This window comes from Vulpes vulpes, chromosome 1 (assembly GCF_048418805.1).
Source record: "Vulpes vulpes isolate BD-2025 chromosome 1, VulVul3, whole genome shotgun sequence".
In the NCBI taxonomy this organism is placed as follows: Eukaryota; Metazoa; Chordata; class Mammalia; order Carnivora; family Canidae; genus Vulpes; species Vulpes vulpes.
Window position 1 is genome coordinate 103,926,030 of NC_132780.1, and position 25,764 is coordinate 103,951,793.

General features: G+C 37.2%; 2 protein-coding genes across 7 annotated transcripts in view; one reads left to right on the forward strand and one right to left on the reverse strand.

The window, feature by feature from the left end:
• Positions 1-25,764, forward strand: part of CMSS1 (cms1 ribosomal small subunit homolog) — a 383,859-nt gene that overhangs the window by 31,300 nt on the left and 326,795 nt on the right. The gene's annotated exons all lie outside the window — the stretch shown is intronic.
• Positions 1-25,764, reverse strand: part of FILIP1L (filamin A interacting protein 1 like) — a 296,680-nt gene that overhangs the window by 24,310 nt on the left and 246,606 nt on the right. The window lies entirely within an intron of this gene.

Sequence of the window (25,764 nt, forward strand, 5' to 3'; positions counted from 1 at the left end):
GTGATTAAATATTTGTGTAATTTAAAAATATTTATCAGCTATACAGAATATGGAAAGGAATTCCTGAATTTGATTGGAAAGGAAAATCTTGATAAACAGTTATCTTGCTTTTTTTGCACTCACTACTCCCTCTCTCCCATCCCTTAGTGGAAGAATAAAGACAAAAATAATTGGTTTAAATTGCTTGTGTAACAGAACCAGTAGACAGTCTACCCTGAATGAAAGCTGTAAAAACAGAGTTTCAAGGTGACCTGGCTTCAATACTGGCCTTACTCTACCAGCTGATTAACCTGGACAGTTTTAGCATCCTTGAGCTTCAGTTTCCCAATAATGAAAAATGGAGGCAATAATTATCTTATCTTTGGCCATTTCTGAAAATTAAATGAGATAATTCATCTGAGATTCTCTTAATGCTGGCATATAGTAAGCATTTGATAAGAGTTATTGCTGTTGTCTTTTCTTATTAATGTGGTTATAGTTACATTTATAAAATGTTTTGCTTATACCATTATAATATGTGACACATTAAGTTTGGTGCTCAATTTATTGATCCTCAATTAAGTTAAAATTTTATTCGCATTGCTGCTTAGAAGTTATACACTTCACTGATGGACCTTTCTGCCAATTAAAATCTGGTTTACACTAGCATAACATTGTGCCAGGACTCCATCACTTCACATAAACACATAAACATATCCCCATAGTGACTAGCAGTTGAATGCGATGAATTGAGAGATATCTGAAGGGGTTTAGAGTTTTCACAACATACTGGAAGAGCACAGAGTTTGAGAAAGGAAAAGGAGTTTATTGATTAGAGTCAGATGCTAGAAATGAGGAAGAAAAACTCTACTATCAGGAACATAATAGTTCCCTTGTAAATGATGATTCTATTATAATGTTACTTTTTTCTTTTGCGTTTTAAATTTGTTGGCATAAGGGATGTCATTTTACATTCCGTATAAATTATCTTTTCCACACACGTTTCTTCTCAGCAATGAGGTCATAGCTTTAAATTTGTGGCACTCTTAATAACATTGGGAATGGGCTGATTATAGAGGATGTAATTACAGCTTTGCAGTATTGTTATACAGAAGCTAAAATAGAATGGAATCCCTAAGAATTGAACTAAAGGACTTGTCATGGTTGAAAAGTTATATTTGTTTTCTGATCAAGCATAAAGAGTTGATAATAATATATCTTTTCTATTAGGAATGAGTTAATTATCCAATACATGTCTTTAATCCTTGCCGTAAAACTTTGTTTTTGAAAGTTGTTTAAGGATTTGTAAGGACATTTTAAAAGGAAACTAATTTGGAAGAGTCTTCTTGGAAAAGTCTTTCTTGAAATCCTAATCTCTTTTCTTTAATTACACCACATCAGAGGAACATGTTTAAAATAATTGTATAATGTAAGAATTCCCAAATTTTTTTGTGGGGAGGATCCACTTTTATTTTTTCCTGTTTTAAGAACCTGACAGGAGGCTGGCCCAAGGGCTGCAGCCTGTAAAATTCTAAAGAAGCTGAACTGGATGCTGGGGTGGGGTTGATGATGATCTCATCCACAGTCTTGGCAAGAGGCTTGCCCATGGCTTCTGGCTCTTTCCAACTCCCTATTTGAGACACCTGACAAGAGAAAGATGGCATCTCTTTCCTTGAATGGTCATGAGACTTCACAACCCACTGGTAGATATGTCCACAGGCAAACTGCTTTGGTGGTGAAATAGTTACAGAAACTTTGGCAAAGTACTTCTTCGTCCCACCTTAGCATTAGAATCTTATTTAACAATTTGCTGAGCATAACTGCAGTTGAAATAGTTTCCCCTCTTTACATTACAGTTCTTAGACTTTAACTAGAGAACTGTTTCACAAAAACTTTTCAGGATTTTTTTTCAACCTATTAAATAATACCATGTGCTATTTCATTTTCAGGAGAAGGACATGTATTTTCTTAGGATATAAAAGAAGGAAGATTGTTTTGCAATGTAATGAGAAAAGCATTAAAACTGGTGATTAGTGAATCTTGGCAGAGCTATAACTGGCAAAAAAAGATTTTGAAAAAGTTTAAATTGTTTCCACTTTGTTCATTGTTTTTGGCAGCAAGCATGATGCATCTTTTTCATCATGGTTGCAAGGTCATGTATCTTTTTGATGGTTTCTGGAAATCAGCTGGCATCTCCTCTGTTTCCAAGCCCCATTCTACAGGGTAGGCACATAAAACTGACAATTTCAGTACATTTGCTCTCAGCAATGTACTACTAGTTTCCTAACAACCTGCTATTTCCCTGGACAGTCCCATGAGCGAGCATACCATAAGACAGTCAACAGGCTAGTCAGGTAAGGCCTGTCAGGGAGGGAAATCAGAGTTTATATGCAGAAAGAGTTATACTCCCAGCCATCAGCTCAGGAGTTTAGAACCCACAACCAGTGAGAACTGAGGATAGAGAGAGGCCCTGAGAGAACCTTATCAGAGCCAGTTTGGTGCCTATAATGCTATTACACTCTGTGTGTGTGTGTGTGTGTGTGTGTGTGTGTGAGAGAGAGAGAGAGAGAGAGAGAGAATTAGAGAGAGGGGGCAGGCTGATTATTCTACTGAGTTGGAATTAGCATTTCTGGTAGAGTCAAAGGGCTTACTGTAAATCATTCACTATTTCTTGCCTTATATCCCGAAGCATTTGAAGGTTGAATTTGAGGTTCCTTTATGGACTTAGAAAAGGCATTTCTATGCAAATTAGCAGGTCCTTACAGGATTTGAAGCTGCAAGCCTGGCTTGTACACAGTGCCCTAAAGAAACTAATTGTCACACTGCTAATTACTGATGTAGGGATTTGTACATGTATATGTGTGCATATATGTCTTTTCTTCTTTCAAATGTATATGAATGGTTTTAGCAAATATTTGCTATTGACTATTTTAGACATTCGAGGTCCACAAGCACGTATCCAAAACTTTTGAATGCCAAATGTTTTTAAAATTGTAGTTTTTCAAATTTTAGAAAGGCAGTAAGGAGCATCTATCATATATAACAGCTCCAGCAAGGCCTGTGGCACCACCTCCTAAGCATACCTCTGAATACTTCTGCAGTGAACCATATGAATAGTTACACTGAAGTGGGATAATTAAGATAATAAATAGCCTCACATCTATTCAGACTTTGCTGCCAGATGATGAATTCAGATAAGAAGTTTGGCCACAGTTTAGAAAATAAAATTGCATAGTTCTTAGATTTTTGAAATTGCAGACAAGGGATTGTGGATATGGAAAATGAAGGTATAGACTATTGTTGTCTTTTGGGTAAGGAGGATATGGAATTAAGGGTCCTAAGCTTGCTTTCTTCTTTAGTTGGATTGGGTTTTAAATGAAAATAGTACCTTAATTTTCTGTCTCCATTACTTTTCTTTGCTTAAGAAGGTTTTAGGCAGTGATGCTGACTGATTTTATATGCTAATACAGATTGTCATTGATTCTGGGTTTGCTAGCGAAAGCAGATAAATGATTTTGAGCATTTAACTGGAGTACACGTAATCTTGAAAGCTGCATAGAGGGGCATCTGGGAAGCTCAGTTGGTTAAGCAGCTGCCTTTGGCTCAGGTCAGGATCTTGGAGTCCTGAGTCAGGTCCCCAGCTCAGCGCGGAATCGGGTACTCTCTCTGCCCCTCACCCTGCTTGTGCTCTCTCTCTCTCTCTTTTGCCCATCCTCTCAAGTGAATAAATCTTAAAAAAGAAAAAAATAAAAGAAAGCTTCATAGATCTTGAGATGCAGAATGTTCAGATAAAAAATTCATCCCCTTGGAACTGTATAGTCAAATTACTGCTCCTCTTTTCATGAATAGTTCCAATTAAACACCTATTTATGCTGGGATGTTTGTATAATCTATGCTAGGATTTCTCTGACCTCAGCACTATTAGCATTTTGAGCCAACTGATTCTTTGTTGTGGGGGCTGTGCATTGTAAAATGTTTAGCAGTATCTTTGGTGTCGACCCACTAGATGCCAGTAGCTGCCTCCTCTCCACACTTGTGACAATCAAAAAATGTCTCTAGATATTCATTGCCCAGTGTCTTCTGGGTGTGAAATCACCCCCAATTGAGAACCACTGATCAGTGTGTGTGCTTACGGACATTTATATATGTCAGTCTAGACTCTCCATCATTTTGCCTTACTCACAGCTTTGAGTACATCAGAAAGTTCCCACCTGAGTTACATATACCCCTGGTGATTATATCTTCCCTGCAAATGTCCTGTTCTTTACAAGTGCTTCTCACAGTTTAAGGTACACATGAATCACCTAGAAATCTTGTTTAAATTCCAGCTTCCATTTCAGTAGATGGGGAAGGGCCTCAAATTTTGCATTATGTGAACCTTCCAGGTAATGCCAGGACTATGCATAGCAAGGCTTTACTATTTACATGTTAAATGTTTTGCAAAAATGGTACTATGACTGAATATTAACTCAGCCAGTTGTTCATTATTGATTATATCCCAATCTGTGGACATAGCTTATACTCCTGACCTACAGGGCCATCCATTTTTTTCACAGAGAACATCAGGTAGGTGACCATTACTAAATTAGCTAAAATTTGTCCACACTGAGAGAAAAAAGTGACTCAAAATACATATCACAGGTGGTGGATCAGTAGCTAAATTTTCACCTAAAAGGGGTAGTAAATAATTTGAGTTCCAATTTGTGATTTTCCTCACCCAGCCCAAAGATTTAAAATACAGGAGACTGCATAATAGCCACCATTCTTTATTTAGTGCCAATGAGGTACCACCAAGCACTGAAGTAAGTCATCTTACTTACTATTGGTTCTAATCCTCATGGTAAACTTTTGGTTTGGGGATTATAATCTCTCTTTTACAGCCATGAAAACTGAAGTTCAGAAAGGTCAGAAAGGTAGAAAGTCCAATATCACACTGCCTTTCCAGCAAAGAACATAAACTATTACCCCAACCTGGTCCAGACACAGTGTTGTTCTCAAGAACAGTGTTGTTCTCAAAAATGGTTTTCTTCCATTTTTTCTCCAATTTCTCTGCATTGGAGAAACTATCAACCTAAATAAAAATTCTCTTTATCATTGTGCTTGCTTTCTTTTTAGTTCATATCTCATAGCAGGAGTTTCTAAATATTTTCTTTTTTATCTCCTAAAATAGTTTTATTATGTACAAGTTTGTTCATATAGTCATAGCATTTCTTTTAGCAAATATTATCTACCTTTTCTCAGCTTCTCTTGAGGTATAACAGACAAATTGTAAGATAGATGTATCATACAACATGATTTGATATATATATTCCCACCATGTTAACATACCTATCACCTCACATACTCAGCTTTTGTGTGTGAGAAAAAGCTGAAGTTCTACTCTCTTAGTGAATTTCACTCATACAATACAGAATTATCAACTGTAGTCACGTTATACATTATATCCATAGACCTTATTTATCTCTATAACTAAAAGTGTGTACCCTTTACCACCCTCTTCCTGTGTCCTACGCCCCCCCCCCCCCGCCCGCACCACCTCTCAACTTTCTGCTTTTATAAAGATCAACTTTTCTTTTTAAGATTCCATATATAAGTGATACCATGCATTATTTGTCTTTCTCTGTCTGGCTTATTTCACTTAGCATAATGCCCTCTAGATTCTCTTTGTTGTTGCAAATAGCAGGATTTCCTTCTTTTTTTTACGGATGAATAATATTCCATCATATATATCTTTCACATCACATTTACTTTATCTATTTATCTGTTGTCAGACACTTCAGTTGTTTCCATACCTTGGCTATTGTCAATAAATCTGCAGTGAATATGAAAGTTCAGGTATCTCTTCAAAGATGGTGATTTCACTACCCTTGGATATATATTCAGAAGTGGGATCACTAGATCATACAGTAGTTTTTAAAAAGATTCCTTGAAGAACTGTGAAAAATGTTCTGTGACAAATGTTGGTATTTTGATAGGGATTGCTTTGAGTAATATGGACATTTTAACAATACTAGTTCTTCCAATCCATAAGCATGGAATATCTTTTTCAGTTTTTTGTACCATCTTCTGTTTCTTTCATCAAACTTATATAGTTTTGGAGTACAGGTCTTTCATCTCCTTTGCTTTGGGCATAAAATCCAAAAAATATTGCTAAGACCACTATCGAGGAGCTTACCCCCTATGTTTTCTTCTAGAAGTTTTATATTTTCAAGTCTTATATCCAAATATTTAATCCATTTCCAGTTGATCTGTATATAAGATAGTAGCCCAGTTTATTCTTTTATATGTGAATATCCAGTTTTTTCAAAACCATTTATTGAAGAGATCCTTTCTCTATTGAATATTCTTGGCTCTTCTGTTGAAAATTAATTGGCCATATTAGGATTTTTTTTTTCCTGGCTTCTGTTTTCTTTTTTTTTTTTTCTAAGACTTTATTTATTCATGAGAAACACACAGAGAGAGGCAGAGACATAGGCAGAGGAAGAAGAGGCATGCAGGGAGCCTGATGTGGGACTCGATCCAGGGTCTCCAGGATCACATCCTGAGCCCAAGGCAGACGCTCAACCGCTGAGCCACCCAGGCGTCCCTGTTTTCTGTTCCATTCATTGATCTGTGTGTCTGCTTTTTATGCAAATACCATAGTTTTTTGTTTGTTTGTTTGTTTTTGTTTTGTTTTGTTTTTGCTGTAGCTTTGTCATATAGTTTGAAATTAGGGATCATGATGTCCTGAACTTTGTTCTTCGTTTTCAAGATTGCTTTGGCTATTCAGGGTCTTTTGTGTTTACATATACTTTAGGATTGTTTTTGTATTTCTGTGAAAGATGCCATAGGAATTTTGATAGAGATTATACTGAATCTATAGATTGCTTTGGAAAGCAATATTCTTCCTATCTGTGAACATGGACTATTTCCATTATTGTCATGTCTTCTCCAGTTTATTTAATCAGCGTTTCACAGTTTTCACTGTGCAGATCTTTTACCTCCTTGGTTAAATTTATCTCTTAAATATTTTATTCATTCTGTTGCTATTGTAAATGGGACCGTTTTTCTTAATTCATCTTTCTGATAGTTTGTTCTAAAAGGATTTTTAAAAACGATGTACCTCTTAACACATTTTAAAGCTGCTATCTTCAAATTCTTACTCAAAGTTTAAATAACTGCAAAAGAGATATATATTAACATTTGCCATATCCTCTCAAAGTCACCATTGGCAAACCAGTCACCCAAATCAGACATTCAAGAATAGTCTGACTTCATTTCTCAACCTCAGTAAATATGTAAATACACATCTCTTTGGCAACCATTTCATTTCTAAAAGAGATGAAGCATAGCAGCTTGCCCAGAGCTGTTCTCAGAAGAAAGAAGCGCTTGATTCCTCCTGTGGTTCTGAAGCTGTTGCTGCTATGCTTTTATGGAACTCACTCAGGAATAAGTCTTTCTATCATTGTTCCTTTGTCTGTACTGTGCCCCAGAGAAGTTTCCAGCCCAGAAAGATGCATTTGGTAAAAGTTTATGTTAGAAGACTGTTTTGAAAGGATTGTTGCAGAACTCACAACACAAACAATTTTTCTGGTAAATCAGTTTTGGAAAGTATATGTGTGTGAATTGTGGATGTAGACATTGATTCCTTTAAAGTTTTCCATGCTTACAGCTCTGGAAGTCTTTGTGTATCCTCAGGGTAGGTGCACCCCACTCTCAAGACTATCGTTTTGGAGTACTTACATTCATGTTCAAGTACTGATAGTACAAGATTATAGGAATATTCGCTGAATCCTGTCCAGTAAAAACAGGTTGTGGAAGCTGGTTTCATGGATACAAATTGAGGTAGTTAAGCCCAAACTGGCTTAAAGTAGTGTCTTATTACAATTTTTCTTTAGAGTTTCTATTATGGCTTAGAACTGTTATAACTTACTGTGGTTTATCACTATTATTATGTACAATACCAGTGCCTTGTTTTTTCAAAAATATCACATCTGTCATCTTGAATGTTCTTTGGTACTAACCATAAGGCTGGTTCTTTATGACAAATTATACATTCAGAGGGTCTTTTAGTTTTTGTTTACATATACATATGTCAGCACACATGTGTGACTATATTTTATCTCCTCTATGTAAGACACTGAGTGTAATACTCATCATATAACACTTATGAAACAGATGGTTTGTCTAAATGTTCTAATGCCAGTCATACCCATAATAGTTTATAATTTTCACCACCTTTGATTTTGTCCCATTTATGTCCATTACAGTCAACCCTCCTAAAATACAAGCTTCTTAAGAACTGGGCATATGTCTGATTCATTTGTTTCTTCTACAAATATGGTACCACAAAGCCCCTTACATATGTAGGGTATCAAATATTTGTTTTGTTTACCAAACTGAGTGTTTTTTGAATGAAGGAAGGAATGAACAAACATGGAAAATACTATATCATTGTCCTGAATAGTTTTATTCACTTTTTAAAAAGAAGATGCTCTAGTGTTTACTATGTGCATGGTTTTAAGTATTTAAGAAAATGAGGTGTAAATGGTTTTTCCCAGTGGTGTTTTCCAAGTACCTTATTGGACTTCAGAAAAAACTGAGACTGTTGCAACATCTGTTCTTCCACCTTCAGATTCCTGCATTAGAACTATATGTGCTTGTTTGAGAAGAAAGAGCCCCTCACTTTACTTTGGTTATTTCATCTCTGCAAATAAAGGAGCAGTTCTTTTATTTTTTTTTCCTTACAGTCCAGAACTCAACCAGACAAACAGATTTATTGTACAAGCAACATTAACCAGCAACCAGCAAATGAAATTGGAAAGGAAATATTCATCTATACTCTGACTACCCTAATACATCAATTATGTTTCTACTTTTCCAGGTTCTTTTCCAGTTTTTCTGACACCTGGCCCATATAAATAAATGTAGGGTGATTATCAAGCAGTAAAACCAATTCCACAAGCCATTAGTGGTATTGTGTTGTTTCTGTTAGCTGTAGAAATCAATCTGTAAGTAGAGGGCAGCTTCAGAGTCAGCTTAACTTCTCATCTGTCACTTTTAGAAGACACGTACCCCATGTATTATATGGATCTTGAATTTAAGTTTTTGATGTTATGAATATGGCAAGATTTGTTCCTTTGATTTGCAAACAACAAAGGACTATATTTAGTACTGGGGCTCTACTGAGATGAACAGAGGAGGGCTCCTGTTCTCAAAGCATTTGTACACTGTTGGGAAAGAATGAGCAGATCGTTTCCAGGGCAATTCATTAAAGATTGCAGAGCAGTAGTTCTGAAACTTTTTGGTCTCATGACTCATTTATACTTTTAAAAATTATTGATGACTCTAAAGAGCCTTTGATTATATGATTTACATTTATCAATATTAACTATTAGAAACCCAGACTAAGATTTTTTTAATGTTTGTGTATTTATACACTAAAAATAATAAGCCATTGTATATCAACATGTTTTGTGAAAAATAACTTTACAACCAAAAAACTAAGTGGGAAGAGTTGCATTGTTTCCTGTTTCTGCAAATTCCAATGCCTGGCTTAACTGAGGACAGCTGGTCTCAATTCTTTTTCACACATTCTGTAAGCTGTCAGAATAGTGATGTCACAACACATCATGTAGCCTCTAGAAAACTCCTTGTACACTTGTAAGGAAATGAGAGTGGAAAAGAGAGTGTTATTATAAAAATAACTTTGAACTTGTAGAGCTCTTGAAAGGGACCACCACACTCTGGGGACCATTGCTCTCAAGGATAGAGAGTTGTAGCATAAATGACAAATAGGTCTTTTTCCTGGAAAAGCCTCTAGTTTGGGCTGTCACCTTCTGCATTGAGGAACCCTATGCTTCATCCAGATTCACTGACCTAGTCACTGCTCCAAGTGTTTCCATCATTAATAAAACTAGTTGTTTGTTTCCTACCTTAGATATTACGTAGGTGGAAGATCCTCTGCCTTCAATACTTCTCTCTCCATTCTAGAAACATCTTAAATGACAAAACAGTCTCCATAAGACACTGTTTTGTTTGAAACCATAATTTGAAATAAGGCCATGGAAACCACTGAATTGCCTGCTTTTTTAAATGCATCCATCCACAGTGCTGTGATTAGACAGAGTCCTGGGAGGGGACAGGACGTCACATCCCACCCCAACATTTAATTCATTTCAGATCTTTATGAAGCAGTTACAGTGATCACCTACCATATGTAAGATACTGTGCTTGTTATTTGTCAGTTTACCTTTTTCTGTCAAAACCTGCCTGTATACTTATATATCTCTGGTCATAACATACAATAGTTTTCTATCAACAAACACAGTGTGATGATACCAAATTCTGTTCGGTCTTTTCTTAAGATATATGAAATACTGTATCTCTCATTCTAGTTCTAAGTGTGTATAACTTCACTTTGACAGGCCTTAATTTCTATATTTGCTTTTATTCTTCCAGAACTAGTTTAATACATTATATTCTCTTCCTGATTTAGCAGGTTAATTACTAAAGCAGAAACTATATGCATCACACTGTTTATTCATTTTCATATCTGCTTTCATGGCTATACTTTGATAGTGCGGTTATGATTATATCCCACCGTATCTCTTAGCAATTCTTATCCAATATAGAATTTTAATTGTTGCATTGCACAGATAGCAGCTACATTCATAACCATAGAGCTCTAAGCAGTTTGCAGAGTAATTATATGCAGTTCTTTGGAAAGCTTCCTTAGGTTGAGATAGGTTCATGATAATCAGGCCTATAATTTATGTTTCTTTGCTCTACTCCCTTTTTAAATGGGACTTTTCACTGTTTAGTCTGATTTTTAGGAGCACTCATAAAAATAGCTATGACCAGTCTTTTTTATTCAATGTGTGCTGCTTCCTTTTATTTCTCTCACAAGTCAAAGGTTTTTTAAAAATTACAGCTACAGCATACCATAGTCATAATGTAATGCTCAATTCATTTGACTTGGTCAGCAAGATCTAGAAGAACAGTAACACTTTTTTTTGGCATCTGCTAGCTGAGTATGAGTGTACATCTGTGTCTGCTTTATGTCCTTGTTATTGAAGATCCTGTCATCATCATTGAGATCATTTAGAGACACCATAAATGGGTCCAGATCCAGCAAGCCGAGTTACTACTTTCCTTCATTGTGAAACAAGAATTGGGGCATGAAGTGACAGAGGAGGTTTTAGCTGGTGTCAAAGGAATATATTGTAAAAATGGGGCACTGTGAGTCAGGACTTTTCATTATTGAACAATTTTGTTTGGATCCCTATGGATTAGGGGAAGTGAAGTAATAAGATGCAAATAGTCAAATGACCTATTAATAAGGAGCTTGGGAGCTTTTAGAAGAAAAACAGGATCCTGTGAAACCCTCAAATTGGACAGAGGGACAGGGGTTGGGGCAAATCTCACTCTTTCTTAAAAACAGGAAAAAAAAAAAAAAAAAAAACAACGAAACTGACTGAGACCAAGGATCTCCTAGAAAGAAAAACTGTTGAAACCTGTGGTTTTAGAACCAGAGAAAGGCCACTCTGAGAGCTCACAGGCACAGAGCTTGGGGAATAAGGCTACAAGGAGAATATTTTCATTTTGAGACCATAGAATCTGGGCTAGAAAAGATTCCACACCCAATCAAAGGGCCAGGTGGAGACTTGAAAAGGTACTTTAGTTTAAGCCTGGGAGAAGGAACTAACATGGAAGTGACAATAAGGACAGCACATGTAAATCCGTACAAAGATAATTACTTAGAGCCTGAATTATGTGCTGTCTCTTAAGTGCTATGTTGTCATTTAAAGCTTTCTAGAAAGAGCCATTGGATGATGGATGTTCATTTAATACACTAAGCTTATGCCTCCCCATACCCCATTTTAATTATTTACATTTTTTAAAAATCTACTCAAATGGATTTTTCCTTTTGCCATTTACCCAGATGGATTTTTCTGCCTTGCTTTGAATATATTATAGCTATAAAGAAGGGGCTTTTTTAAAAAACCAATTACTGTGAATACACTGCTACACTAAAGAGCCTACTCTTCTTTTTGTGTTCTTACCCCTCACATACTGTGCATGAGATTCTTAATTATTTGAAAAAGATCCCTCAGATAAACATTTTAACATTTTCTCTTTTTCAGACTTTTTATTTTGATTTCTGCTATGCCAGAAACAAAACACACATATACACACACAAAACCTAGCCTATCTTTCATCAGATCGAGACATCGGATCCTTGGCTGACAGAATTTTAGGTGGACATCTCCCTGATCTGAACTAACCACAGCCATGATGCCTTCCCCTTGCTGCCTTGACTCTCTCCATGGAAAAGCATTCAAAAAGCTATCCATGGGGATCCCTGGGTGGCGCAGCGGTTTGGCGCCTGCCTTTGGCCCAGGGCGCGATCCTGGAGACCCGGGATCGAATCCCACATCAGGCTCCCGGTGCATGGAGCCTGCTTCTCCCTCCGCCTGTGTCTCTGCCTCTCTCTCTCTCTCTCTGTGACTATCATAAATAAATAAAAAATTAAAAAAAAAAAATTAAAAAAAAACAAAACAAAACAAAAAAAACAAAAAGCTATCCAGGCATGTGATGCCTTGGGTTGTCACAGATGTGTGTGCTCTTGTATTCCTGAGAGTGCCTTGCCTGGGACACAGCATACAGAGCTGCTCTTAAGTTTAAGTGAGTTATGGTGGTGGTAATATTGGGCCTGTCCCCAGGTTCCTAACACTTTATCATTCTTTCCATTCCTTCCTCCCTCTTTCTGTGGTTGATTTTGTCCTCTTTCTGATTTGTGTTCTTCTGTATCTTACCCTTTTGCCTCAAGGTAACCTTGTTTAGGACAGGGCTGATGTTCTTCCCACTGCCCCCGCAGTAGATGGCACTATACCCTGCAGGAAGCTGAGTGGCAAGGGGTAGGCAGGACAACTGACAGGGAGCAAGTATTCTTGCCAGCAGTGCAAGCACCAATGGAAAAGAGGCAATAGAATACTATGGGAGGTAGGGTAGTTCTGGGGGAGAAATTCAGATCCTGGGGTTCAATTTTCAGAGTTGCATCTTGGCTTTCCTGTTCCTGCCTAGTATGACTGAACATGCAACTTAATTTCTAGGAGTCTCACTTTCTTCATCTGTAGAATGGGGATAATATGGTGACTTCCTCATAATAGTGTTGTTCTGAGGATTAAGTAAAACAATCCATATAAAATCTCCCAGCATACTATCTGTCAGAATACATATTAATGACTATTAGAAGTAGGAAACTGATGGTGAAGCAAAGTAGAAGAGCACCTCAGCCACAGAGGACTGGCCTAAAGTAGGAGTATCTTTTAGGAGTTACCTAGGAGAGAGAGAGTAATGAAAGCTATGATACATAATCTGTTTACCATGATCTACTTTCAGGCCATTAATGGATCTTTTCAGTCATGCACATGGTTAGCCATACCGAATGTCATTTTAGGGCAGGGTTTCTCAGCCTTGACACCACTGACATTTTGGGCTGAATAATTCTTTGTTATGGGGGCTGTCCTATGCATTGTATGATGTTTAGCAACATCCCTGGCCTCTACCTACTGAATGCTGGAAGTCACCCAGTAACCAACCCCCAATTCAGAATAGTTGTCACAACCAAAAGATATCTCCCAACATTGCAAAAAATGTGGGGACAAAAATCATCTTTAGTGGGGAACCACTCTTTTAGGGCATAGGTAATTTTGGGGGAAACTTCTATTAGATCTCTTTGTTGTTTATCTCTAATCCTCATACTAATTCTCATGTCTCTAATTTCATCATCTGCTGCTCAAATGTATTTGGGATTAGCCAGTATTTTCCATTTCTCTTTGGTTTACAGATATGTACCACTGCTCTTCTCCCTTTCCTGGAAAAGAATAATGTTGTAAATGTGCATTATTCAGTGAAATGCCAGCATGTCACAATGGATGCAAGTAGCTGACCTACCCAAAGCCCCTCTACTGTTTTGCTCATCTTACACCTGTTTTTCATTTCTTGAGAGTGAACATACACTTTTCTTTGCTTGTTTGCTTGGATACTCAGAGACAGTATGGGCTGAGTGATTTGGTACAGACCTGGAGGGAACTGTCTTTTTCTGTATATGCTGCTTACTGCCAGGTATGGTTTCCCTAGTGAAAAATATGGAGAAGACTACTGAGGATGTTTTATAATGTTTTTTTTTTGTTGTTGTTGTTGAACAGTTCAGATAAAAATATAAAGTGACAGGTTGAAGAACACCCAGATTGAGAAACAAGTTGTTTGGGTTTTTCATATTATTGTATAATTAACTTTGTAATTATTTTGCTCAATTTTAACTCAAGCAAGTCTGAACTTTTTTTATTTTTTAAAAAAGATTTTATTTATTTATGAGACACAGAGAGAAAGAGGCAGAGACACAGGCAGAGGGAGAAGCAGGCTTTATGGCAGGGAGACTGATGTGGGACTCGATCCCAGGACTCCAGGATTACGCCCTGGGCCGAAGGCAGGCCCTAAACCGCTGAGCCACCCAGGAATCCCAAGTTTGAACTTTAGTTTTGGACTGTAGATTAGCATTCTTAAATATGTGATACATATTTCAAAATATGTATATTAAAAGGTAAATTGTGTTTCTTTCTCCCACCTCAGTCTTCATCTACCCATTCCCCTTTCCCAACCTATAACCATTGTACATATTTTCTTTTATACGTACTTCTAGTGTGTCTTTATATGAGTAAACAAATATAAATAAAGATTCTTGGGCAGCCCCGGTGGCGCAGCGGTTTAGCGCCCCCTGCAGCCCAGGGAGTGATCCTGGAGACCCTGGATCGAGTCCCACGTCAGGCGCTCTGCATGGAGCCTGCTTCTCCTTCTGCCTGTGTCTCTGCCTCTCATTCTCTGTGTCTCTATGAATAAATAAATAAAATCTTTAAAAAAAAAAAGATTCTTATTCTTCTTTATGTAAGAAATAGCATACTGTAACTATTCATCTGTCACCTTGATTTTTGCACTTAAACATTTTCTTGGAGATCTTTCCATTACATCAGGATTCTTAAGCAGGGGTAGGAAAAAGGAATAAAAATCAGCATGACTGCTAAGTCAAATCTTTATAACTTCATGCAAAAGAAATTAAAATGTGTAGGCTTTTTAAAAATCAAATAATATAGAGGGAGTCATATACTTTTGCTGTTTTAAAAGTTTTAAATAAAAGATAAATTTCACATAAAAGATCATTTTAAGATAAATTGTAATAGTAATATTATTTATCAGTTTTATAACAGCACCTTGATTATAGTATATCTGTCTCTAAAATGCCTGTGTGTAGCATCTGTATCTTCTTAATTGAGAAACTGAGGCCTAGGCAGATTGAATAAGATGAAAGGCCATTGTTATGGGAACCCTGAAACTGGAAAACCCCAATTCCCAGCTACTATCCAGTGCAGGATTTAGCTTCTAGAAACAGACAAGCATACTGAAGGTCTATTCTGTGCCACTTGATCTTAATCCTTATAACAACTTTATTAAGTATTATGTCCATTTTATAGATAAGGGTAACAAACCAAAATACTAGAATGTAGACAGGTTAAATAGTTACCAAAGAGCACAATAACCAAATCAGAATAAAAATTCACTGACCGCAAAGCATGTGTTCTTTCCCCTTAAAAGCAGACTACATGCTAGAAGAGCCAAGAGTACTAACCTTCAAAGAGTTTCCTCTTTTTCCCATCTCATGTTTTTCATGTTCATTTATTCATTCCTGTACTCTCCACCCCTACCCCCTTTGGCTCCTTGAGTCCTCCTGTCTTTGTTCACTCTGCTCCTGGCACACCACCTTCCTTGTTCCCTGAACACAACAGGGCCTGTGTATTTTGTACTAGATACCTCACTAGGAGCCCCTCATCTCCCTTATCTAGTACCATCTGGTATACTGTATTTTTCTTATTTGATCATTGGCTCTCTCCTACCACAATATAAACTTAATGCCAGTGGGTAGGGGTGTGTGTGTGTGTTTTATTCAATAACTGGTCAGTTAATCGTCAGTTTTATTCAATGCTATATTTTTAGTTCAGGAACAGTACTTGGGTACTTAATTGGTATTCAGTAAATATTTAAACAAATACCTATTCTACTTTTGAACTAAGTACTATGTTAAGGATTAAGGGTGTAAATGTAAGCAATAGATACATGATAAGTAGTTTCTTTCCTCTACAGTCTAAGTTACCATTTATTGAGCAATTATTATATGCCATGAACCATGCTAGTCTTGGAAACAGTCATAGAAAACAAGTATTACTGTCCTCATTTCACACAAAAAAGGCAACTGAGGCTCAGAGGTTAGATAATTTGCCAAAGGTTCCGCTGGTTAATTGGCAGAACCAGAATGCCAATACAGTTATTTCAAACCTTGTTTCTCACCACCATGACATACATCTACATACATACAGTTCCTATCTCCTATATCTCATGTACCAGCCTCTCCAGTGAATAAGTGTTGTAATATTATGCATGTCAAAGGCACAGAAAATCACTGCCACTTACGATCTGTTTTGTTACAGTATTTTCTGTAGGTTCATGATTACTTTGAGCCTTGATGATGAGATTAACAAATATTCTCTTAATCACTGTAATAATAAAGCAAGTTTAGTCATTTGGCATAAATTCATAAATATTTTTAGATGGTTTAAAAATTGTGACTTTGCCAGTAAAAACATCTTATGTTCCCCAGAGGAGGTGGGTTTGTCATAAATACCATTTCCGTTGAACATTTCAAGGAACTTAAAGTTCTCGGAAAATATTTTTAACAGGCAGCCTTTTCTCAGGCAGACTACAAGGGCATAATACTATATAACCTTAAAAGTGTGGGTGCATGTGCTTTATCTTATTTAAGAATATATGTATTTCTTTTTGCTCAAATTCATTTATATTTGGATGTTTATGTCTAGTGGATTGAGGTAAACAGACATGGATTCTTTAGAAGAGCATTCTGATGTAGCTGCAGAAATTTCTCTGTTTTTAATCTCCATTAGTCCCTTTTTTTCTCTTCCAGGATCACAGGTTATTTTCACTTGGATATTGCAAATAGGTATTTTGGAGGATTAGTATAATTCCTTTCTCTTAACACTTATTCATTGGTAGGTTACTTTTCTTTCTTGTATTTTCTCTCCTTTAAAAAGCTACAAAGTATACCCTTTCCCAAATCTTATTCTGAGCCAAAAAAAAAAAAAAAAGTTTTTAAGTCCCTAGTTCCTGTAAGTCTTTAAGAAAAAAAAAAGAAAGAAAAAGAAAAAGGCTTTCCTCTTTCATTTGGCTTTCATACATTAATTCACTGGTGTTCATTTTGTCAGATGTAACATAAAAGGCCAAAACAGAGAGCAGTCATGTGCCAGAGTGGATGAGTTCACTGGTTTTCACCTCCTTGTAGTCTGGCTGCCTTTACAGAGGCAGTGGCTAACGTGGTATGCTTGGGAAACCAAACATTTCCTAACTTGTTAGTGGGAAATTAAAACTTCAGAAATTTAGAAACCACAACAACAGAGACTTATATTTTATTGTGACTCCTGAAGTCACACAATTTGCATGAGAAACAGGCTAAACAGGAGCCACAAGAGTGTAAAATGTGAAACATTTGATCCTTAGAGAATTCCACCCCTACCCCTTCTATTTTAGCTGTAGTAAATCAACAGATAAGGTGCAGAGGAGCTCGGAACATTAATAGCACTGAATAGTGGTCACAGGTCAGGGCAATGGGAGGATAAAGGCTGATGCTTGGCTTGGCTTTCTGCTAAGCAAACAATCAGATTGTGAACCACAGTGAACATCCTCCATCTCTCCTTAACCGCTTTTCCTAGTTCCAGAGGATGGCTGGTTTCTGTCTTCTCCATGATGTTTTAGAGAGCTTGAGTATGCACCATGTAAAGTTTAATTATAGACAGGTGGGAGCATTTTAATCTAGAATCCCTTAGAATGTAAATGACCATTTTTCTTGTGGTCTGTGTTTTGTGTCCCCTTGTGTGCACTGTAGAAATTAAAATTATTTTGGTCATCTAAGCCTTGTTTAATTTTCCCTGACTGACAATTCCGAGCATTTGGGTTACATTTTCCTTTTCTGCCATCCTGAGTATTGAGAAGACAGATGCATGAACACAGAGTTTGATCCTATTTTCTCTTCTCTAAGTTAGTTGGGTTCTTTTCAGATGAATGTGTTCTAGAGAATATTAACTTTATGTAGTGAGGAGCAACGCAATCAAGATGTTACAGCGATTAGCAACGGACGTGCTGGGGGTGCAAGCAGTGACTTTATACTCAGCTTCCCTTTGCTTTGGGTCTGCTTTTTTTTTTTTTTTTTTGTTCCTGAGCAAGTTTCATTCATTTACTTATGCTTATCCCTGGGGGAAATCTGTTTGTGGCAGAATTAAAAAAAAAAAGCTGTCATATACCTCATATACCTTGTGTATGTGCTATATGAATATCCATCCATTTCTGTCCTGACCATATCTTACCTTGTGATTTGTATTTTATTTTTTTTATAATAAATTTATTTTTTATTGGTGTTCAATTTACCAACATACAGAAAAACACCCAGTGCTCATCCCGTCAAGTGCCCCCCTCAGTGCCCTTCACCCATTCACCCCCACCCCCCGCCCTCCTCCCCTTCCACCACCCCTAGTTCGTTTCCCAGAGTTAGGAGTCTTTATGTTCTGTCTCCCTTTCTGATATTTCCCACACATTTCTTCTCCCTTCCCTTCTATTCCCTTTCACTATTATTTATATTCCCCAAATGAATGAGAACATACAATGTTTGTCCTTCTCCGATTGACTTCACTCAGCATAATACCCTCCAGTTCCATCTACGTTGAAGCAAATGGTGGGTATTTGTCGTTTCTAATGGCTGAGTAATATTCCATTGTGTGATTTGTATTTTAAGAAAGGTCAAACTATTTCAGATTTGCAGTAGTTGAAAAGAGTGTTTTTAAAAATACTGATTTCACTATTCTTCACTTTTAAAGTTCACTCATTCATAGCCAAGAACAAAGAAGACCCCAACTTTCAAACAACAGAAAAGCCACTTTCAAAAGAGCTGTGTATCTAATGGACAGGGAATGCTGGACCAAAATGTGCTACTGACTTATCTCTAGGACTTTGCCTCATCTGCCTATCACCTCAGCTGCAATGTACAATTTGATCTCAAAGGTTCACAAAGCCTTTGATGACGCTCAAATCTCAGTTCCACAGAATAAAAACCCCACCAACCTTTCAACTCCTTTCCTCCCTTCTTTTTGTATAGCATTGTATACAAATTCATATGTTAAAAATGTATATTTTGTTTCATCATTATTTTGTGACTTATCGAGGACCCCACAGTTCGTAAATACATGGAACCTTAATTGGAATTACATGGAATTCAGATTTATTTTTGGTTGTTATGCCAAATATTGTTGATCAAGGTTATAACTATGTTGTAAAAGTAAAGAAATAAATCTTTTCAGCGTCTGACACTTAAAATGTTATGCTAAGTTTGAAAGTACATTGAAACTAAAAAATCAACACCTAGGAAGAAGTACTTAGACTACTAGTTTCTGACAGGGATTCTTTTTTGTTCATGGCTAGGATGTGATATAAGCTCTTTAGCCCATGTTGTAAGATTGGTCTTACCCATTTGTTTTATTTGTGTGCCTCCCAGGCATGATAGGGCTTTCAAAGTAAAACAGGGAGATTCCAGGCTAGCTTTTAATCCTTTTGCTCTTTGGTCCTTTAACTACTCAGCAACTTGCTTCTTATTTCAGGTGACTAAACACCCTTTGGAAAGCTCATGTGGGTTTCTCATAAGAGGGATTCCCTTCTAGCAGGGAAATCAGAATAAAAGATACCCTCACTTTTCAGAGTAGCTGAGGTTAGGCACTAGACACATGGATTCTCTCCAAAAGGCTTGATCCTTTACTTCACATTATGGCTGGGTATAAAAGAACATGAGCTCTTCCAGACTGCATCCTACAGAGCACCTCCTCTTTGGTGCTGAGGCAACCCCTTCTGCCTAAACCTGGTGGAACCCTATTTATAGCCCAGGTGATGATGGAGCACCATCTTTGTAGCATAACTAGACAAATAATAGGTACCATTTACTGAGTATCTGCTCTGGGTCCTGCACTATGCCAACTGCCTTACTGCCATATTTAATATTTATTTTAAGGATTGAAATCATTTAAGATTACTTCCTTTCTACATAAGTCCAGGTTGTTCTGAAAGCCAAATAATGGATTTAAAAATTATAGTTTGGGTGTTCGAATCCTGGTTCAACCCTTCTCTTTTTACCTCAGATTCCCTTTCCATAGTAGATTTCCAAGGAATAAATGTGCCATCTTTTTGGAATGTTCCATTCAGTAGCTTCCATTTCCATTTCAGTTCCCATCTTTCCTTTGAATGTTGTTCCTTAACTTGTCTGGCTGATTCCTCCTTTCTCCCCAAAGCCCTTACAGTTTTGTAACACAAATGCTTTATATTCTTTTATTCCACTTTCTAATTTGTTTTGGTATATTAGTTTTGTGCTTGAACGCTAAGCTCTGTGAAGGATTTCATACCCCTGTAACCCCCATATTGGTTTGAGTTCAGTATGTCCTTGATAACCAAATGATTGAGAGGTGAGAAGAACCATTTCTTAAGGGGAGCATAACTCTCTCTTGGGCTGAATAATACCTAAAGTTCTCAGAATTTGTTTATTATTATTAGAGCAGAAAAAGAAATAAAGTTTTGTTCCTCTTGTTCCTGTCACTTCTGAGGAGGGACAGTCCTTTAGTGAAATGAGCAATTCTCTTGAAGACAAATTTAAATAAAGTCCAGATGGGGGGGAAGTCCAGCCAGAGAATCTGAACTTCGACTGTGATTCTTTGCATCTTTATCCAGCCCAATGAATTTTATAGGATTGTAAGAAGAATCTTGTAAGGCATAATTTTGGGGGAATTGAGTGGAACCCCAAATCACTTGACAGAATTGTTCTCACCTTTATCTGAAAGATCTGTCAGCCGCATTTATCTAGTTGCATGAAAGCCTGAAGGGTAATATACAACTTCAAACATAATGTATTTCTTTTAATAATATGAATGTTTATCTTGATAATAAATGAATCAGTATTATTTTTAAAGAACAGATGATCTTCCCTTTAGCAGCAAAGGATTACTTCTCACAGAACTCCACAGAGTGATTTACATCCTCTGCCATATCCAGTTAACAGACTAACAAACTAAGGCTAAGAGACTTGCATAGCATCTCACTTCTTGCTTTGTCTTTAGCAAGAAGGAACTTTCTCCGGCTCTTCTCAAACTCCTAGGGCAAGCAGCCACTTCCTTTTCTTCACATGCAGCAGCAGTCACTTAAGTCTTGTCAGCCCAAATGTGATGAATGTTTTACATTCCTTTTATGATTTCTGGTCAGAGATTTGTTTTTTGTTTTGGTTCACTTAAAAAAGAATTTTAAAAAGAGGGAGAAAAACTTAGTTCACCTTTAAACTTTTGTTCCAAGACTGGTGGGCCATGAGATACAGTGAATCTGGCAGATTTGCTTCTGTCTCAGCTGCCCATCTGAAGGGCTGACCTCATTTTTGAGGCCATCCTTGGTACAATGATGTGGAGCTCTCACAGGCTCAAATACTACCGTTCTGTTCATCTTTTCTCTGTGCTTACAAGTGGACTTTTCTCCACACATTCCTCCCAATTTCTTTAGCTAATTTTTCTGTAATGATATCAGTATTATATTTTTATATGGTCTTTGGTTCTGTTTAATCAGAGTACCCTTAGTTGTTACTGCTCATTATTCTATCCTTCCCCAGTATTTAGAGATGCTTATGGTGGATGACAGTGTCTCTTTTTTTTTAGGTTTGTGGAAGCCAAGGCTACAGGAAGCTTACCCAGGGAATAGATGGTAGAGACAAGAAGAGTGGAACTTGGATTTATGAACCATTATTCCTAGTCTTTAGTCTTACCACTGAGATAACACTATTTGTCCATGCCAATTTAGTATCATTAGTAAGTACGCCAGTAAGCTTGAGGATTGACTCTATTCTGGTTGGGTTTGGTTTTTCTTTAACAATCCTACATTGTTTACCTTAACTTAATTTTTACGTACAGCTGACCTGTCTTACCTATGTTGCTTTTATCAGTCCATTAAAAAAAAAAAAAAAAAAAAAAAAGCAGGGACAGGACCATTGTGCAAGAGCTGCTGGTGATCTTAGTCATTGTCACAAACATGGGGCCCGTCAGTGTTAGTAGGTATACCTGGGTTAGTGACATGGTATGGTGTGTGGAGAACTTAGTTGCTGGGCCTGTTGTCCTACCCTGTGCTTATTAGCACAATACCTGAAAGATACTCAGTAAACGTTTGCTGCTGAGGAAGAGTTACAAGCCGTAGGCTGGCTTCAAAGGTTGACATGGAAATTACCTAACTGAAACTATAGAAAAGTTACTCCTTTTCTGTAAAACCTGGCAGATGCACTGAACTACCCACAGAAACTTCAGAATCAAAGTGTATGCTTAGGAAGAGGTAATTTCCTGATTTTTAGTTATGGCAAGGACAAGCTTTTTGGGCCAATGACTGCATCTTCTAGGCTTTCCACTGAGGCAGAGAGATGAGGGAAGACAGAGGAACAAACCTACCCTTCCTTAAAGACAAAAACCACTACAATCTGCTCATCCATATCTTGCTTCCCATCCACTCCATGCCCCACAGCCATTCACATGGTACTCTTTCACCACCTTTATTCTCATTATTTGGGGGAGGAAGTTAAAGTGAGGCAGGCGGAGGTAGGCAGAGAGCAGAGAAGCATCTGACTTAGCCTACCTATACAACACATTACAGTATACAGTACAGAGTAGATTTTGCTACGTTGACTTCATTTGAGCCTGAGTTTCCTGATTTTTGTGTTTGTAGTCAGTTCTGTGTGGTTACTTCAGACAGTGGCAGAGATATGTTTTGGGCTACTGAACAGAATCTTGACAAAGAGGCCCTTCCTAGCCCACTTTCCTTAGCAAATAAGGAGCTTCGAGGTTGTAATTTATTTGTTTGTGCATTTATCCAACACCCTACTTGTCCTAGTGACACACCTACTAACTATAATAAGGTACTTTGCCAGGTGTTAGGAATGAAGTTGCTTGCAAAATTGACCCTCAAGGAGTTTATAGTCCTAGAGACAGACGATAAACAAAGAAGCAGTTTAATTTAATGTCATGTAGCAATGCATTGTGTAAAGGAAAGTAAAGCAGGATTTAAGTATCACCAGGAGCTTATAGCCTTCATTATTTCCTTTGCAGTTTTTGAGGAGGTTGTTTTAAAGGCATTGAGTAACTGAGTTTTGAAAGGGAACCTGCTAGCTGGGGAAGGCTGGAGAGTGCAGAATGCTTAGTTGGAAGATGCTGAGAAGAGGTCAGTTATCAAGTTAATGTCTTTGACATAGAGCATATATTCTTCCTGGGGAACCACTTAGCTTCCAAGCAGAATGAGCTTTGCCACCCGAGGACCTTTAAGTACAGTTATTATTTGTTTTCTTTGTCTTCCTTTTATCACCCCTTCCATTGTAATAGCCTGGTTGGATTCTACTGGCTTTCACCTCCCTCCATTCCACTGGCCTTCTTACTGCTTATGCTTATTAAGAAGAACTTTGAACCTTTCCTCTTTCTTTTTATAATGGGTTTTATATCCAAATTAACACCTTTAGTGCCAAGGCTTCTTCTGGGGATTGTGCCCTCATCTCTTCCTAGCACTAATTTAAGGAGAAAGCAAAGGCTATAGCCCAAGAATGCAGGCGGCCCTGGCTCTGCCTCTGAGTAACTCTGTCCCTGAGCCAAGTCACACTGTGAACATCAGTTTCTTCTGTAAGGTGAGGCATTTGGATCAGATGGCCAAACAGCTTCTTCTAGCTATAAAGCTCTATGGACATTCCTTGCCAGAGAGAGAGAGAGGAGAGACAGAGACAGTGTCTGTGTACACTCTCTGGGGCCTAGGGCATTTCATTGTCCATACAGAAAAGCTTAGCAAGTTTCTTCTCAAACTTACATTTGTGGAGTTGAGTGTTTATGTTCTTTTACTGATAAAACTGTCCATTAGGCTAGAATCAGATGTTATAAACAAAAACAAGAAGTTGGGTGTAGGTTTGGCTACATTTACCTGCCCCAATGGTACACTTACATACACACTTCTTTACATACTTTCTATCCCCAACCACCCACCAACTCCACCCCCCCCCACACACACACACCATTCCTCAAGTTTGTCATTTAAAAATAGTACTTGTATCTTTAAGAGTTAATCTGATTTTGGAACCAATAAGGAATAAGAATGTGAGGATGGTCAGGCTGGAAAATGAACACTGCTAATGCTAACTGTTTTGGAGCTCAGAATTAAAACTGCCCCTGTCCTATCTTAATCTGCTAAAGCATCTGAGAGAACAAGCATGAAAAGGGAATGCTTTTCCTATATTTGAAAAAGAACCAAGGGACTTTCCTTGGAGAGCCTCTCTACTTTTGTTTTGCCCAGCTTTCCTAATTACAGGTAATGTTAGTACAGAAGAAAGGCAGGGGAGAGATCATTGCAACTCTCCTTTTTAAGAAGAAGAAGGATGTAGGAGGGCTTACAACAGTGTTGGGATGATCCGCTAGGATTTAGTGCTCCTAACATTCAAAGTAGAAACTGACCAGCACATATTAAACATAAGTGATTGAATTGGTGGGCCCACAAATACCATAGTGATGGCAGAAGCAGCCAGAGAAATGTTTCTTTTAAAATGTGTGATGCCGGCTGCTTATGCAATGTCTCTTCATCTTTAAATCCTCATTGAAAACATAATTTACAGACTAACCAATCAGATTACAGTGAAGCTACATTCATAGTCAAAGACAAATTAGATAAACTTTAAAAATGATTGAAAATTAATGATATGCTTTCAGTATGTGAAGCAGGCTGAGACCAATATTGCTTTACATTTTTTGGTTATTATGCCACAATATCCAGTCTTTTATAAATAGTTCTCTTCCTGCCCCCCTTCCTTTTCCCCTTAAAGAGGAGGCTGTATTTTTTTTTCCTCTGTTCACCTCGTAAAAGCATTCACTTTGCTCTGAAACATTAGATATAGACAGAACGTGACCTAAGAAGAAAATGAAATTTTATTCTTGGTCCTCCATTTTTACTTTTTTACTTTAAAATCCATTTATTACCAAAGTCATTTCTTGGGGGGGGAAGAGGCAGCAAAGAACCTTAAAACAAAATTCAGAGCCTTTTGAGAAGGCAAATTTATGGGAATTGCAACTAGACTTGAAAATTTAAAAAGTCAAAGCTTGATCTGTGTTTTCATATTGGCTCTTTCTGCAGACTCCATCACAGCATTAGGAAAATATCACAAAAATATCAGTGTTTCACATTTAATTGCCATAAAAGGACAAATGAATTTATTAAGGTAAAATTAATGTGTGCTTTATTTGGAAGTGTAAAAACTTACATTCACTCTATCTAAAACATTTTTTCCATCATATAGATTGTCCCAAGGACTAAGAAATGCTCAGAGAACTCACTGTGTGATAATGTATCCACAATAAATCTTATTCAACTTTCAGTTTTAAAAGGGTCTTAATGGGTGATTTGTTATTTGAACCATGGTTTATAGTTAATAAATGGGAAAAAGTGTGGAATATTGAAATGTGTCATATAAAGATTTTAAAAAAATGATGCTTGCCTATAAAAAAAAATAAAATGCAGACCCTGGGAAACACAGCTGTTAGAGATTTAATAAAGGTTATGATTTTCAACAGTTGAGCTATAGTTTATGGTACAGATGGCACT